This window comes from Macaca nemestrina, chromosome 10 (assembly GCF_043159975.1).
Source record: "Macaca nemestrina isolate mMacNem1 chromosome 10, mMacNem.hap1, whole genome shotgun sequence".
Lineage (NCBI taxonomy): Eukaryota > Metazoa > Chordata > Mammalia > Primates > Cercopithecidae > Macaca > Macaca nemestrina.
This window is the reverse complement of record NC_092134.1, coordinates 3,896,723-3,914,056: the sequence shown is the minus strand read 5'-3', so window position 1 is coordinate 3,914,056 and position 17,334 is coordinate 3,896,723. Positions and strand designations below refer to the sequence as shown.

Here is a 17,334-nt window from a genome sequence, read left to right as displayed (position 1 = left end):
CACCATCATTACTATCAACACCACCATCATCATCATCATCACCATCAACAGCATCATCATCATCACAATCACCATTATCACACCATCATCCCATCACCACCACCATTATCATCACCACCACCATCATCATCACCATCACCACCATCACCATCACATCAACACCATCATCATTATCATCATCACCACCATCATTATTACCACCACCATCATCATTATCACCACCACCATCATTGCTATCATCATCAGCATCATCATCACCATCACCACCACCATCATCATCACCACCATCATCATTATCGTCATCATCAACAGCATCATCATCACCATCACAATCACCATCATCACACCATCAATACCATCATCCCATCATCACCACTATCACCATCATCATCACCATCACCACCACCATCATCACATCAACACCATCATCATCATCACCACCATCATTATCACCACCACCATCATCATTACCATCACCACCACCATCATTACTATCATCATCACCATCACCACCACCATCATCATCGCCACCATCATCATCAACAGTATCAGTATCATCATCACCATCACAATCACCATCATCACACCATCAATACCATCATCTCATCATCACCACTATCACCATCATCATTACCATCACCACAACCATCACCACCACCACCATCATCATCATCACTATCATTGTCATCACTACCACAATCACCATCACCATCATCATCACCACCATCATCACAATCACCATCATCAACATCACCATCACCATCATCATCATCACAATGATTGTCAGCATCATCACCACCATCAACATCACTATCACCATCACTACCATCATCACTCACTATCACCATCACCATCATCATCATCATGTGCTATGCAAATTACTTCATAGTCACTAACTCAATAAATTCCCTGAAAATCTTACACTATAGGTACTAATACTACCCCCATTATCAAGGGAGAAACTGAGGGTCAGAGAGGCTAAGTCACTTGCTTAAGGTCACACTGGTGGTAAGTGGTTAAATTAGAACTTGAATGCCAGTCTTAGTGACTAAAAATTTCATCCTTCACCACTCTTTGAGTCTGATGTTCAGTGTTGTGCTGCATGTTTCCAACTTTCTGTAATCCCTTATAGGTGGTAGTGGCTCTGTGATACCTTCCAGACAGTAGGAAATAGCTTATGGCTTCTGGGAATGTTGAGCTTTTCTGATATATTCTTTGCCCTTCCTGCTTCATTCTTCATCCTTGGTATGTAGATCTGTGGCTGGAGGCATGACAGCTATCTTACAACCATGAGGCAACAGACATGAGCAAGAAAACCAACCTGCTAAAGGTGGTCCTGCAGAGATTAAAAATGGCCTGACTCCCTACAAACATTGCTGAGCAGTCACAATAGCCCTAGACTCCTTGTCATGCGTCACAAATAAGAGGATTTTCTATTTTAATGCTGTTATTGTCAGGTATTCTGGGAAGCATTATGTTATTTTCAGCCATGTGTGGTCCTTACTGAGACTTAAACACAAATAAAGCTCTCTTCTGCTTAAGGTTCGAAAATTTAAAAATTTTTTTCTAAAATTTTAGTTTAATTTGGGGATCACAAATTCTTACAACTATAGAGGGCAAATAATGTAAATAAATGAGTTAAATATGATCTAGAAGTTACCCCCCCCCGGGTAAAGAAGGGCAACTGTTAGATCACCTTACCATTGCCTTGCAAAAAAAGGGCCCAGTGCTGCAGGCATTCCATTTTCTAAGAGAAATGATGAATTCTATTTTTAATGTAAATTTTAAAGTAGTAATTTCAGATTTTTAAATGTTGGCCACTATCCAAAACCTTGTAGACCAAACACAATGTGTGTATTGGCTAGATATGACCCAATGACCTTCAATTTGCAAACTTTGCAATCACAAACATCATGATGTTTATTTATTTTAGGGATATAGAGCAAAGAAAATATTGCAAGAAAGATGGCTAGGACCAGGGGTGGTGGCTCATGCCTGTAATCTCAGCACTTTAGGAGGCTGAGGTGGGAGGATCACCTGAGGTCAGGAGTTTGAGAACAGCCTGGCCAACATGGTGAAACTCCGTCTCTACTAAAAATACAAAAATTAGCCAGGTGCAGTGGTGTGCGCCTGTAATCCCAGTTACTCGGGAGGCTGAGGCAGGAGAATCACTTGAACCCGGGAGGTGGAGGCTGCAATGAGCCGAGATCAAGCCACTGCACTCCAACCCAGGTGACAGAGCAAGACTCCTTTTCAAAAAGAAAGCTGGCTAGAACTTTTTTGATCTTTGAACTGGTAATAAAAACAAACAGCAAAAACAAGCTGACAAATAGGATTTCCTCACATTGCCATCATTCATCAATGCGGAGGCTGGAAACCATGAAACATGATGACAGGAAGCTGGTTCGCCTAGTCTCTGCAGCATCTTTAATTGCAGCACCCACCCCGTGATCCTGCCTTCATTCTGATGACAAATGACTACCCACAGACTCAACCTTGACATCCTGACTTTCGGCTCTGGAAGCAGCAGCCTGGTCAAACTATTTCAGGACAAGCACATTAAAATCTTCCCTTCCCCCAACTTTGAAATAGGGTTTGCAAAATTACATGAGGCGCACAGGGAGTAGGAGTGATGAATCCCAATTTACAGATAGGAAAACAGGGAGGGGAGAAAAGTCAACCTTCTCAAGTCTTAAAGGAGGAAGTTTGGTGTTGCCCAGAGCAACGGATGGGCTGCCTGACTCTCAAAATCCTTTCTTTCCAGTAGAGAGCAAAACATTTCCAGTAGTCTCTGGCTTCAAAGAAAGTGTGTGTGTTAAGAGATTTGAATGGTTTTTCAGTTGCTGTCATAGGCAGTGGTGATTTACAAAATACTCAACTCTCAGTACAGCACGGGCATCAACCAGTTGAAATGACGGCCTAACCAATCAGACACCAGCCACAAACCGTCTGTTCAGCAGCACCAGTGCAAACCCTGCTGAACATCAACCTTGCTCATAGGGTCATAGGGACTCCCAGTGGAGTCAGGACAGCAGGAGAGAAAGGGATCTTTTTACCCAACCAATTCCACTGGCCACTAATAGAAAACACCAAGCAAAAGTACATTCCAAATCTTGTCTCTGCTGTGGCTCTGGTGCCTGGTCAAATAAGCAGTTGACTACTCTGTTGTCTTTATACACCTATTTTATTACCTGTTAATGTCTGCAGATAAACATACATAATAATTATAATAATTATTATTATTGAGACAGGACCTCGCTCTGTTGTCCAGGCTACAGTGCAGTGGTGTCATCACAGATCTCTGCAGCTTTGACCTCTCGAGCTCAATCAATTCTTCTGCACTCAGATGATCTACCCACCTCAGACTCCTGAGTAGCTGGGACTACAGGCATGTGCCACCATGTCCAGCTAATTTTTGTATTTTTTTGTAGAGACAGGGTTTTACCATGTTGCCCAGGCTGATCTTGAACTCCTGGGCTCAAGCCATCCTCCCGCCTCAGCCTCCCAAAGTGTTGGGATTAGAGTCATAAACCACCACTTCGAGTCAGAAACATGCATTTTTAAACCATCCTTGAACCTTTCCTTCTTTTCCATTTTTTTAAAGATACTGTTCACATATGATAAAATTCAACAATCTTATGCATATACTTTGATGCATTTGGGTAATTATACACAATTCTGTGAATGCCGCAGTCAATTGTATGGTGTACTAAAATTTACCAAGGGAGATTTTAGGCGCTCTTAACACACACACACACACACACACAAACACACACAGTAACTATGTGAGAAGAGGAATATGTTAATTTGCTTGATTGTAGTAATTATTCCACTATGTACATGTGTATCAAACTATCATGTTGCACACCTTAAATATATACAATAGAGAGATATGGGACAGTCTCCCCTGAAAAACCTTTCCCCATGCACTTCTGTGCTTGGTCCCCTCCCCAAGCCCTGACCACAGGCAACTACTCATTTGCTGTCACAGTGGTTTTATTCTTTTCTAGAGTTTCATATAGACAGAATTTTACAGTATACAGTCTTTTGTGTTTGACTTCTTTCACGTTGCATAGTGTTTCTGAGATTTGCTGGGCACAGTGGCTCACACCTGTAATCCCAGCACTTTGGGAGGCTGAGATGGGTGGATTATATAAGGTCAGGAGTTCGAGACCAGCCTGGCCAACATGGTGAAATCGTGTCTCTGCTAAAAATACAAAAATTAGACAGGCATGGTGGAAGGCGCTTGTAATCTCAGCTACTAGGGAGGCTGAGGCAGGAGAATTGCTTGAACCCAGGTGGCGGAGGTTGCTGTGAGCCAAGACTGTGCCATTGCACTTCAGCCTGGGAGACAAGAACAAAACTCTGTCTCAAAAAAAAAAAAAGTTTCTGTGATTCATCCATATTGTTGCAGGTATCAATAGTTCTTTCCTTCTGATCGCAAGGAGGCATTCCTTTGTAAGCCCATGTCAGAACTCGTTTATCTGTCCCTCAGTTATTGGACATTAGAGTTTCGTCCAGGTTTCGGTTATTGGGAATAATACTACAGGCCCTGCATTTTGGCTTGGTTTTAGCACTGCACATACTATAGATGACCCTGAAGATCTTAATTTGCATTATGCATATATAGAAATAGAGAAGTGGAAAAAAGCTTTGCTTTCTGCAAACTCTTCATTGGTATTGCTAGAACTATTGGTGCCACAAGGCATAAACCACCACTTCCAGTCAGAAACATGCATTTTTAAACCATCCTTGAACTTTTCCTTCTTATAATATTTTATATTTTATATATATACACATACACACACACATATATATAGACTGATACTGGCCTGCATTCTAAAGACTTTCAAAACAAGTACCAATTTGATGGAAAAGACAAGGTTGTCAAAAAATAAAAAGTTTGGCCATAAGTAATAAATCATATATTCCCTTCCATGTGAATATACTGTATCTATAAAGAAAATCCTGTTCAACTGGTCACAGATTTGTGCAAGACCCTTGGAAGGTGCAGCGAGTTTTCTGACCCTGTCTTATGTTGATGACCATCATCTGCATGTATGTCTTCAGCCTCAGCTGAAAGCAACCCTGATTCTGTGGATAAGATGAATAAGATCATATCCCGCAAAGAAATAAAAACAGAAACTAGAGATAATGAACACATGGACAGTCACAGCATTAGATCTCATTTATATGCACCCTTGTCATCTATGGGCTGGCTTTATATCCTTTGATTACTGTGTGTTCTGTCTGCTTGTTAAAGTGTTTCAAGCATTTACTGTTTCAAGCAGAAGATCTGATATATTAGACTTGTGATTCTAATTATACGTTTAGAAAATAATGATTACGTCTATAATCAACATTTAAATTAAAGCTAATCTTTAAAATTTGTTAAATTCAGCAGTTTTAAACTTATTTGTTGTGTGACTAACACGTCATTGTTTAGAGAAATGCTCACTGTTTAAAGACTGGTAAGTTGGACCAGAGACAAAATACAGGTAGTCATGAGGACTGCTTTTCAAAGCCAATGATGCCATCAGGAAATTATCTGTGTCCAAGACTTTGCTGTTCTCCAGTCATAGATATTCTCAAGTAGGCAGGCCCCTTTTGGTGGAAGATGGTCACCAGCAGCTCTAGGTACTTTTCCCAAAGCATCCACTAATTTTCCAGATGGAGTCCCATTGGACCCTCTTGGGTGACATGACCATCCCTCAACGAATAATTGTGGTCTACATAGGAAAAAAATCTTGCAAACCGTGTTTTCCTCTGCTCCAACCAAAACAAGCATCAACAAAGAAGCTGTTGTTTTTCCCACACCCCAAGCAGCAGACACCAGCCGGGTATCCTCTAATTCGGTTCTGACACTGTCTACCCAAAGATAGCATCATATCCCACAGGTTGAAGGCTCAGTCCCATAAGACTGTCCCCTCCTTCCCACCAGTGGCAAGTCTGGTCCTCTAGAACTTCTGATTGACTGGCTTCAACTTGCGGTGTCCACCATCCCCCTTTGGGTTGGATTAATTTGCTAGAGTGGCTCACAGAGCTCAGGGAAACACTTATGTTTACCGGCATATTAGAAAGGATATTGCAAAGGATACAGACAAAGAGACACATAGGGTGAAGCGCGGGGGAGGGGCGTGGAGCTTCCATGCCTTCCCCGGATGCCGCCCTCCAGAAATCTCCACGTGTTCAGTGACCAGGAAGCTCCCTGAGCCCAGGGCTCAGAAGCTTCATGATGTCAGCATTCCTTCCCCTAGCGTATGCAGCAGGACTGTCTCTGGAATGAGGGTCTCTGGACCCATAATCAGTTAGAATCCTGCCTGTGGTTGGTGAAAACAGGACAGCAGAGAGATTCTGTTTCCTAAAGCCTAATATATCCAATATTATAACAAAAGACTGTAACAAAAACTATGGGAGTGACAAGCCTGAACTTGTGGATAAAAACCAATATATGTATAGGAAACTGAAGGGGAGTGGCCAGGCAGGGCCAATAATCCGATATTTACATAAACTGCAGAAAAAGAGAAAGGAATGCTGTTTTTGGGTTCTGAGTTCTGGGTAGCACGACATACATACAGATAGGAAGCCTTTTACTGAATTCCTAAGCTTTGGCCTTGTTTTCGCTTTTCTCCTGCAGGTCGATACAATTTGAGAACTCAAATTGTGCCCTTCAGAATGAGGTGAGCAGATCTGCTAGAGGACCACGATGACCCTGCCCACTTTTGAATGCCCAGAGAAAATTCCCTGGACCATTTCTGGGCCATTTAATTGGAACTGAGCAGCTGCCTTGATTTATTATTTAACATTTTTCTTGCGGGACCCTTATCTGCTCAAATAGCGTTATCAGTGACCTGAGGGCTGAGATGTTACATCCTCCCCTACTTCTAGCCCTGTGGTTTAGCTTCAGATTCTCAATTAACGAAGTAAGGTAGGGAGAAACAAAAAAGAAGGGTGGGAGGCAAGAACGATCTAGGATGAATGGTAAGCCCCAAACCGCTAGACCAAGCAGAACATGGAAAATACACACAAGGAATTACATGCTTGTCACTCTGCGGTAGAGGTAAGTTAACGGCTCCAATAAATCATGTCTCCCAGTATCCAGACCCTTGTGACTTTCCTTCCTACGTTAACTCTAGGTGTAATGTCAAAATCATTTCTAACTTGCTTTGGTAAATCTGACATCAGCAAGTATGATAAGAACAGAGGCTTGGTAAGTGCTTGTTCTTTAGGAATCTAGGTGCCATGTGTCGAAGCCCAAGCTAGTCATGTGGTTAAAGCTCAGGGAGAAGAACTCGACACCCACCTGACAGCCCCAGCTTAGACAGCCCCAGCTTAGATAGCCCTAGCTTACTGCTAGACATGGCAAGGAGGCACCTGGGATCATCCAGCCCTAGCTGGGCTTCCAGATGACTGTGGTCACTTGAGTAATCCCACACAAGACCAGCCCAAATTGCCAAATCATCTCTCTCTCTCAACCTATCTATTGAGCCTGCCTATTTATCTATCTATCTGCCCACCCACCTACTGACCTACCTATCATTCACCTATCATCTATCCAACTCTATCTATCTATCTATCTATCTATCTACTGAACTACCTGTCATTCACCTATCATCTATTTATCCAACTCTATCTATCTATCTACTGAACTACCTGTCATTCACTTATCATCTATCTATCCAGCTCTCTCCTGATTATCTAATCTATGTATGTATCTATCATTTATCTATCTGTCTATCTATCTATCTCCTATTATCTATCCTGCTGTATCTATAAATCTATCTATCGATCGATCGATCTATCATTCACCTATTTTCTATCCTGCTCTAGCTATATATCTATCATCTAATCTATCTAAAGTGATTGTGTTTTAAGTCACTTTAGGGTAGTTTTTCATGCAGTAATATGTATATATACACACACATATTTACATATATGCTTCTATATATGGAAACATATGGACTATATTATTTTACATATTCATAGGCTAAGACACAGTATACATATATAAATATATATAATTAAAAGTTATAAAAAGTAAGACTTCCTTTTACCACACACGATGCCTCATAATAGTTTCTATTTCTTTGCTTTTCATTTCATTGTTTTCTCTCTCTTGCTTCTTCTATTTCTCTTACTAACTCTGATTAATAACCTACTAAAATCATTTCACAACTTACTACTGGATTATTACTCCCAGCTTGAAAATCCCTGCCCTAGAGTACAGGTTTTTTACTTGGTGGGTGGGGGGTTCCGGGATGCGCTTCAAGGGGCTGTTCCTTCAGTTTCTACACAGTTTCTGTGAGCATGGGCAGGTGCATTTGCTGGGGGAGGCCACAGACTTTTGTCAGATGTGAAGAACTACCCACAGCTCTGTGCACTCTGCCTGGGTATGGCATCCGCGGTCGCAACATCACAAGCTGTCAGGCGATGATCCCGAATCTCTGTCTCCTGCCAAGATCTTCTGCCTGAGCTCTCGACTCAGCGCCAACAGCCTACCAGACATTTCCATCTGGATGTCCCCAAGGCACCCTAAAGACATTCGTTTCCAAATTTTTCCATTTTTGTGTTACCCACACCCTCTGCCAAAAACCTAGCTTTTTCAGTCACTTTCCAAGTCAGAAACCTGTGAAGTCATCTTCCCCCCCGCCCACCCAGGTTTATTAAAGTCTCATTAACAAATACAAATTGTATCTATTTATGGTGTGCCCGGGGTGGCCAAGAGAGAGATACATTCATGGGTTCTTAGCTAGTAAAGCCCCTTCCTCATTCCTCTTTTCCACTTATTACTAGAGACAGAAACTAAAAACCATGGCTTCAAGCTGCTAAAAGCCTAAAACAAAACAAAACTGAACCACAACAACAAAATAAGGTGGGTACACCAGGATGTTTTGGTATACATACATGTTGTGAAATGATTACATAAGCTAATTAGCATAACCGTCACTTCACTTATTGATCTTTTTTTTTTCTCTTGTAGCAAGAACTTTTGAGATCTACTCTCTCCGCAATTTTCCAGTCTATCGTGTTATTATTAACTGCTGTCATCATGCTGTACCTCTCCAGAACTTATGAGTCCGGCATAACTAAAACTCTCTCCCCTTTCATTCCTGATCTCTCTTCACCACTCACTCGACACATCAAGGCAGTCACCCAAATTGCGTTGATCCCACTGATTCTACCTGCTAGATATCTTTCACATTCTTTTCTCTGATCTAGCCTTTCTGCAATTTTCCTGCTTATAGTCCTCTCATCTCTTTCCCAAATTGTCACTAGAGCTTCCCTACTGGTTTCCAGGTATGTAATTTCAATGGTCAGATCCATTTCTACTATGACCACCAAAGTAGTCTTTGAAAATTAGGTGTTATGACATCACATCAACCCTTAACATCACCCAAATATAGTCCACATGACAGAGTAACAAATAATAGAAACTCATTTGCATGGGTGAGGGGTGTTTCATGATCTGGCCACACGTTACCTGTCCAGACTCAACACACACTGTTGTCTTCAGCAATATTTCCCCCAGCATACTATGTTCCCACATTTTTGCACACAATTCCTGCGATGCTATTACCCTGCTTACCCAGCTGGCAAACCGCTACACATCCTCCAGATCTCAGCCTGTGTTTGACCTTTTCTGGGACTAATAACAACAGGTTTCGGTGATGAGCACTTGTTGGGCACAACACACTCTTCCAAAGACTTCACATGAGTGAATTTGACTGAGCCACACAACAGTCCTGTAAGAGAAGTACTGCTGCTATCTTCACTCTACAGAGGGGAACCTGAGGCTCAGAGGAATGAAGAAACTGGCCAAAGGTCACACAGTGAATGCGTGGGCATTGCAAAGATTCAAACCTAGCAATTTGGCTCTGGAATCCACATTGTTAAAAAAAGAAAACTCATGTGAAAATGATTTCAAACCCACTGAAGAGTAGCAAGAATAACGCAAAGAAAAGAATACCTGGATGCACTTGATCCAGATTCAACTGCCATTTTGCCCATTTGCCTTATTTTAAAAGTTATTCTCTCTCTCTGTATGAGAGAATATGTGTGTGTATACATATACACATAATACATTTATTTATATGTATACACATATACACATGTGTATATATCTATACATATCTATACATATACACATATACATATAGACATATACACATATATTTTTTTCTGAACAATTTGAGACTAAATTACATTTATCTTGGCCTTTTGCCCTTAGATGATACGTGAGCATAAAAATCCTCTTATGTAAGTATACACTCTTACATGACCAAGAATAAGTATATTCTTTCATAACTGCAGTACAGTTATTAGATTCAGTGAACACTTTATTTAAATGTATTCATTCCTCCATCCAGTTTCCAATGTTGTCAACTAACCTATCATGTCTTTATAGTTGTTTTCTCCCTCTAGTACAAGACCCAGCCTTGGATTGGGTGCTGTGTTGGATATCGTGTTCGTGGTACACATCGTATTCGTGTTAGGTATTGTATTCTTCTAGGGTCTCATACTCCTCAGGTGCAAGGTGTCTATTTAACCCTCAGTCATTTTGTTACTCTTGATCACCTGGTCAAGGTATTGTCTGCTACGTCCACTCTGTGGATGCTATTCATTTTTTTCTTGCAAGCAGCAAGCCTTTTGTGGGAGATACTTAAGACCACAGGAACTCCTGCTACATCAGATTTCCTATTCCCCACCTTGGGTTTAGCATGAACTGACGAATCTGGCCTAAACCAACTTTCGTGTGATGGCTTCAAAATCAGAATATTCCACTTCCAGTAATTTCTCCGTGTTTGCCACGGGTGCCTGCAGAGTTCACGCTTTTAAACAGGATGCCATGGTTTCCTTCCTTCTCCCAGGTAGGCTTAGACACCCTCACCTACATCTCCAGGTTACCATAATAGTAATGGCCTGTTTTACTATTGTTTTGTCTACCTCCTTCTCCATTAAGCTTATGAGCTTATTGAGGGCAAGCACCCACTTTTTTTCCTCTTTGTATCCACGGCACGTATGAGGAGCTTGTCCTAAAATTGGTGCTCAGTATTTGCTTTTGACTAAGATAAAATCTACAGCCCCATGTGGGTGGCAGAATAATGGCCCCCAAAGAGGTCTAAGTGCAAATTGCTGGAACCGGTAAATATGTCACCTTACATGGCAGAGGGGACTCTGTAGATGTGACTAAGTTAAGGGTTTTAAAATGGGGAGGTTATCCTAGGTTATCTGGGTAGCCCAATGTCATCACAAGGGTCCTTAAAAGGCGGAGGCGGGAGTTCAGAGAAGACGGAGCAGGCTGTGCTATTGGTTTTCCTGGGAGGGGCCATGAGCCACAGAAAGTGAAGAGCCTCTGGAAGCTGGGAAAGGTTAGGGACAGAGCTCTCCCTAAGCCCCCAAAGGACCGCAGCCCTGCCAGTGCCTTGATTTATTCCCCACAGGACCCATGTTTGGACTTCTGACATCCAGATCTGTAAGATGATAACTTTGTGCATTTTTAAAAAATCCATCCTGTGTGTGGTTATTTGTTACAGCAGCAATATGAATCGAACACACCGACTTCAGGGGGAAATTTTCTCCTCACCCGCTCCTCCACCGCTGCTCGCCAGGGCTGGTAAGGCAACAGAGGCTTCCTTGCAGGCCAGGGGACACCCCTCACCCCACCCCCACCCTCCCCATGAGGATATCCCTGAGGGTTTCTGGTTCTCCAAACTGTCTTGCAGAACACTGGGCATCCACCTAAACAGTCCCAGATGGGGCTGGCTGCTTTCTTGTAGCAAGGGAGGTGCTCACCAGTGTGTGTCTCTTCAGCTTAGACCAAAAGGGATTTTTTCTGGCTAGGGCAATCAGGCAAGAGAAAGAAATAAAGGGTATTCAATTAGGAAAAGAAGAAGTCAAATTGTCCCTATTTGCAGATGACATGATTGTATATTTAGAAAACCTCATCATCTCAGCCCCAAATCTCCTTAAGCTGATAAGCAACCTCAGCAAAGTCTCAGGATACAAAATCAATATGCAAAAATCACAAGCATTCTTATACACCAGTAACAGACAAACAGAGCCAAATTATGAATGAACTCCCATTCACAATAGCTTCAAAGAGAATAAAATACCTAGGAATCCAACTTACAAGGGATGTAAAGGACCTCTTCAAGGAGAACTACAAACCACTGCTCAGTGAAATAAAAGAGGACACAAATAAATGGAAGAACATACCATGCTCATGGATAGGAAGAATCAATATCATGAAAATGGCCATACTACCCAAGGTAATTTATAGATTCAATGCCATCCCCATCAAGCTACCAATGACTTTCTTCATAGAATTGGAAAAAACTGCTTTAAAGTTCATATGGAACCAAAAAAGGGCCCGCATTGCCAAGACAATCCTAAGTCAAAAGAACAAAGCTGGAGGCATCATGCTATCTGACTTCAAACTATACTACAAGGCTACAGGAACCAAAACAGCATGGTACTGGTACCAAAACAGAGATACAGACCAATGGAACAGAACAGAATCCTCAGAAATAATATCACACATCTACAGCCATCTGATCTTTGACAAACCTGAGAAAAACAAGAAATGGGGAAAGGATTCCCTATTTAATAAATGGTGCTGGGAAAATTGGCTAGCCATAAGTAGAAAGCTGAAACTGGATCCTTTCCTTACTCCTTATACGAAAATTAATTCAAGATGGATTAGAGACTTAAATGTTAGACCTAATACCATAAAAACCCTAGAAGAAAACCTAGGCAATACCATTCAGGACATAGGCATGGGCAAGGACTTCACATCTAAAACACCAAAAGCAACGGCAACAAAAGCCAAAATTGACAAATGGGATCTCATTAAACTAAAGAGCTTCTGCACAGCAAAAGAAACTACCATCAGAGTGAACAGGCAACCTACAGAATGGGAGAAAATTTTTGCAATCTACTCATCAGACAAAGGGCTAATATCCAGAACCTACAAAGAACTCAAACAAATTTACAAGAAAAATCAAAGAATCCCATCAAAAAGTGGGCAAAGGATATGAACAGACATTTCTCAAAAGAGGACATTCATACAGCCAACAGACACATGAAAAAATGCTCATCATGACTGGGCATCAGAGAAATGCAAATCAAAACCACAATGAGATACCATCTCACACCAGTTAGAATGGCGATCATTAAAAAGTCAGGAAACAACAGGTGCTGGAGAGGATGTGGAGAAATAGGAACACTTTTACACTGTTGGTGGGATTGTAAACTAGTTCAACCATTGTGGAAAACAGTATGGCGATTCCTCAAGGATCTAGAACTAGAAGTACCATATGACCCAGCCATCCCATTACTGGGTATATACCCAAAGGATTATAAATCATGCTGCTATAAAGACACATGCACACGTATGTTTACTGCAGCACTATTCACAATAGCAAAGACTTGGAATCAACCCAAATGTCCATCAGTGACAGACTGGATTAAGAAAATGTGGCACATATACACAATGGAATACTATGCAGCCATCAAAAAGGATGAGTTTGTGTCCTTTGTAGGGACATGGATGCAGCTGGAAACCATCATTCTTAGCAAACTATCACAAGAACAGAAAACCAAACACCGCATGTTCTCACTCATCCTGATGTAAATGACGAGTTGATGGGTGCTGACGAGTTGATGGGTACAGCATACCAACATGGCACATGTATACATATGTAACAAACCTGCACGCTGTGCACATGTACCCTAGAACTTAAAGTATAAGAAAAATAAATAAATAAATAAATAAATAAATAAATAAAAAGAAAAATGCTGCCCCTCATATACACCATTGAATACTACGCAGCCATAAGAAAGAATGAGTTCATGTCCTTTGCAGGGACATGGATGAAGCTGGAAACCATTATTCTCAGCAAACCAACACAGGAACAGAAAACCAAACACCGCATGTTCTCACTCATAGGTAGGAATTGGACAATGAGATCACTTGGACACGGGAAGGGGAACATCACACACCAGGGCCTATTGTTGGTGGGGGGAGGGATGGCATTGGGAGTTATACCTGATGTAAATGACGAGTTAATAGGTGCTGACGAGTTGATGGGTGCAGCATGCCAACATGGCACAAGTATACATATGTAACAAACCTGCACGTTATGCACCTGTACCCTAGAACTTAAAGTATAAGAAAAATAAATAAATAAAAAGAAAAATGTTGCCCCTCATATACACTATTGAATACTACGCAGCCATAAGAAAGAATGAGTTCATGTCCTTTGCAGGGACATGGATGAAGCTGGAAACATTATTCTCAGCAAACCAACACAGGAACAGAAAACCAAACACTGCATGTTCTCACTCATAAGTGGGAGTTGAACAATGAGAACACACGGACACAGGGAGGGAAACATCACACACCGGGGCCTGTCGGGGGGTGGGGGATGAGGGGAGGGAGAGCACTAGGACACACACCTAATGCACGCGGGGCTTAAAACCTAGATGATGTGTTGATGGGTGCAGCAAACCACCATGGCACGTGTATACCTATGTAACAAACCTGCACGTTCAGCACCTGTATCCCAGAACTTAAAGTTAAAAAATATGCTGGCCCTGAAAAGTAGAGCTCAAGGCTTTCTGTCCCTGAAACAAAAGCAGGAAGATACATACGCCACATTTTTATGACTGCTTGGGACTGAAGTTAGAAAACAACCCATCGGACAGTCAGACATTGCTGGAGAAGTCAGGAGACGTGTTTCTATTCTGTCCGTCTCCAGCGTGTGTGGCACCTCTCAGGGCACTGGGGGCCGTGTGGATTTGCTGACTTTGATAATAAAACAAAAGGGAGAAGAGAAGAGTAAAACAGGGTAGAAGAAGAGATCTGGGCAATAACGGTAGGGTTCCAGCCCCTCTTTTCAATCCTGCCTCACTCACTCCAAGAACAGATTGAGCCGCCCAACACCGGGGGCCTGGGAGCCAACCACAGTGGGTGGTCACCTCATTCTGGTGTCTGGCTATGGGGGCAGATAGACAGCGGAGCTGGAGAAGGAGTGAGACCAAGCTCCTGTGTGTCCTGAACACTCCTCCTGTAGCTAACTACCAGCTTCTCCAATGTATAAGGCACTCATGCTGGTTGGTTTTTCTTTCTGGGAATAGCCCAGTACTCTTTGTCTAAAACCTAATGTATGCCCAGCAGCAGAGGGGAACAATGACTGAGGTATTGATTTCATGTTGCCAGATGTAAATTACAGATGGCAGCGGGCAGGAAGCTGCGCCTCCTGCAGAGGAGGGTCATTGTGTCCCAGATGACAGCATAGGCCAGTGGCAGGCCCACATATGTGGGTGCTGGGGCTTACTTCCAGCAATCTGGGAAGACCTAAGAACGAAAGGTATATTACAAAGCTATCTACTGCAGCACCTATCTGATGCTAGGGGAGCTCCATCCAGAGTGTGCTGGGTGGAGGAGAAGTCACTCCAGCTTCCCAGGACCCCGTGGGTGGGAGCTCCTAGAACAGCGATGATCAGGGGGCAGACGACAATGCCAACGGCCACCACTCACTGGGCACTCCATCATGTCAGGCATTTTGCATGGTGCTTTACAAATCATCTTTATAATGTAGTTGTGTTTTTATTATTTTTCATAAAAATATCTAAGTATGTGATAATGATTTATGGTTTACTGCTTGTACATTATTTCATTTAGTCTTCAGAAAATACCCCAAAGTGAGGCGATCTTACTAGCCCCATTTCACAGAAGAGAAGACTGAGGCCTCGCAGGGTGAAGGAAACCCGCAGAGGGCACCCAGGTGACCAGCAGGAGGGGTGGAATTCAAAGCCAGGCGGTGTGATCCCAGAGCTTGTGCTCCTGACCCTGGGCTTCTCCACTTGAGAGCCACAGACACTGAAGACGTGGAGGGTTCAGTCACAGCGAGGCTGGCAGGCTACACCTTTGGCCAAGTCTTCACTTCTTTTGTTCAGAGTCCCAGAGCCTTCCCTGCTTGTCTTCTCACTGTCCCCATGACAGGGTCAGCTGTGGCCTCGGACTAAAGTGACCTAGAGGTGGGGTTTGGCCTGTCAGGGGTCGCTGGCCTCACCCTGTCTCCTGTCTGTCCCAACCCCGGAGGGCCAGCTGGTGTTCTCTCCCCTGGCTGGTGGTGGCCAGGCCTGCCCAGTTCCCCTGCCCTGAGTGGCTGCCGGCTTGCATCTGTCCCTTGGAGGATCCCAGAAGCCCAGGGCTGCTCTCATGGACATGGTGACGTCACTATCCAGGGTTTGCAGAGCATGCATCTAATTTCCTGACTTCACGAGGCGCATCCACCAAGAAGCTGCAATCTCCCCAAGAGAAGACTATCGAAGCCTTTGTCCTAACTCAGGGCATGGACTGCTATGTTGACAAATTAGTGAACACAGCCTGCCTCTGCCACAGCGATCCGGAGGTGTTACTAGTGGAGTAGCTCTGGTTTCCAGCAACATGACTCAGGTGGGGTTATTCTCCTAGGTTATTTCATTAAAGACATTGGGAGAAGTGAGCCAGTATTCCCTTCAACCGCTGGTGACATTTGTTGGGATTGCCTTATTCCGGGTTAGATACCCAGTGAGCATGATCAACTGAAGGGGATGTGAGGTGCAGAGAGGGGGCTGGGAATGGCTGACCCTTGGTGTCTCCGACACCATCACACCTGTCTTGTCTCCCTGACATGCCTCAGTTCCAACCTGCCATCGTGATGCGACGCTCACCACACCCAGGAGTGACATGTGGCTGGGAGGCACCCATATATGTGGTCACTGCACGTGTAATATTATGGAATATTTCTCTACTAATTGACAAGTAGGCACAGCCCTCCATCTCCCCAAGGACTCCATCCACCTCCTCAGCTTCTTCAGACTCTTTCTTGGGATTTGCTAGAGCTTCCCATTACCCAGCAGCCTCTGGAAAGGCCAGGAGGCTTTCCAGATGTTGCTCCCTGTCTTCTGCCTGCCTCTCTTTTGATTTTTTCTGTGCTCTTCTGGTTCATCTGTTAATATTTGTATATTACTTGGACAAATCCACATGCCATTCACAATAATTAGTTAATATGGACCATGTGATTCGATGTACTTTTTTTTTTTTTTTTTTGAGACAGAGTCTTGCTCTGTCGCCCAGGCTGGAGTGCAATGGCACCATCTCGGCTCACTGCAACCTCCGCCGCCTGGGTTCAAGCGATTCTCCTGCCTCAGCCTCCCAAGTAGCTGGAACTACAGGCGCCCACAACCATGCTCGGCTAATTTTTGTAATTTTATTGGAGATGGGGTTTCACCACGTTGGCCAGATCTGCCCGCCTCGGCCTCCCAAAGTTCTGGGATTATAGGCAT

At 43.1% G+C, this 17,334-nt stretch overlaps 1 protein-coding gene across 3 annotated transcripts in view; it reads right to left on the bottom strand.

Moving 5' to 3' along the window:
* LOC105495413 (transmembrane protein 132D) overlaps window positions 1-17,334 on the bottom strand; it is an 830,003-nt gene that overhangs the window by 69,701 nt on the left and 742,968 nt on the right. The window lies entirely within an intron of this gene.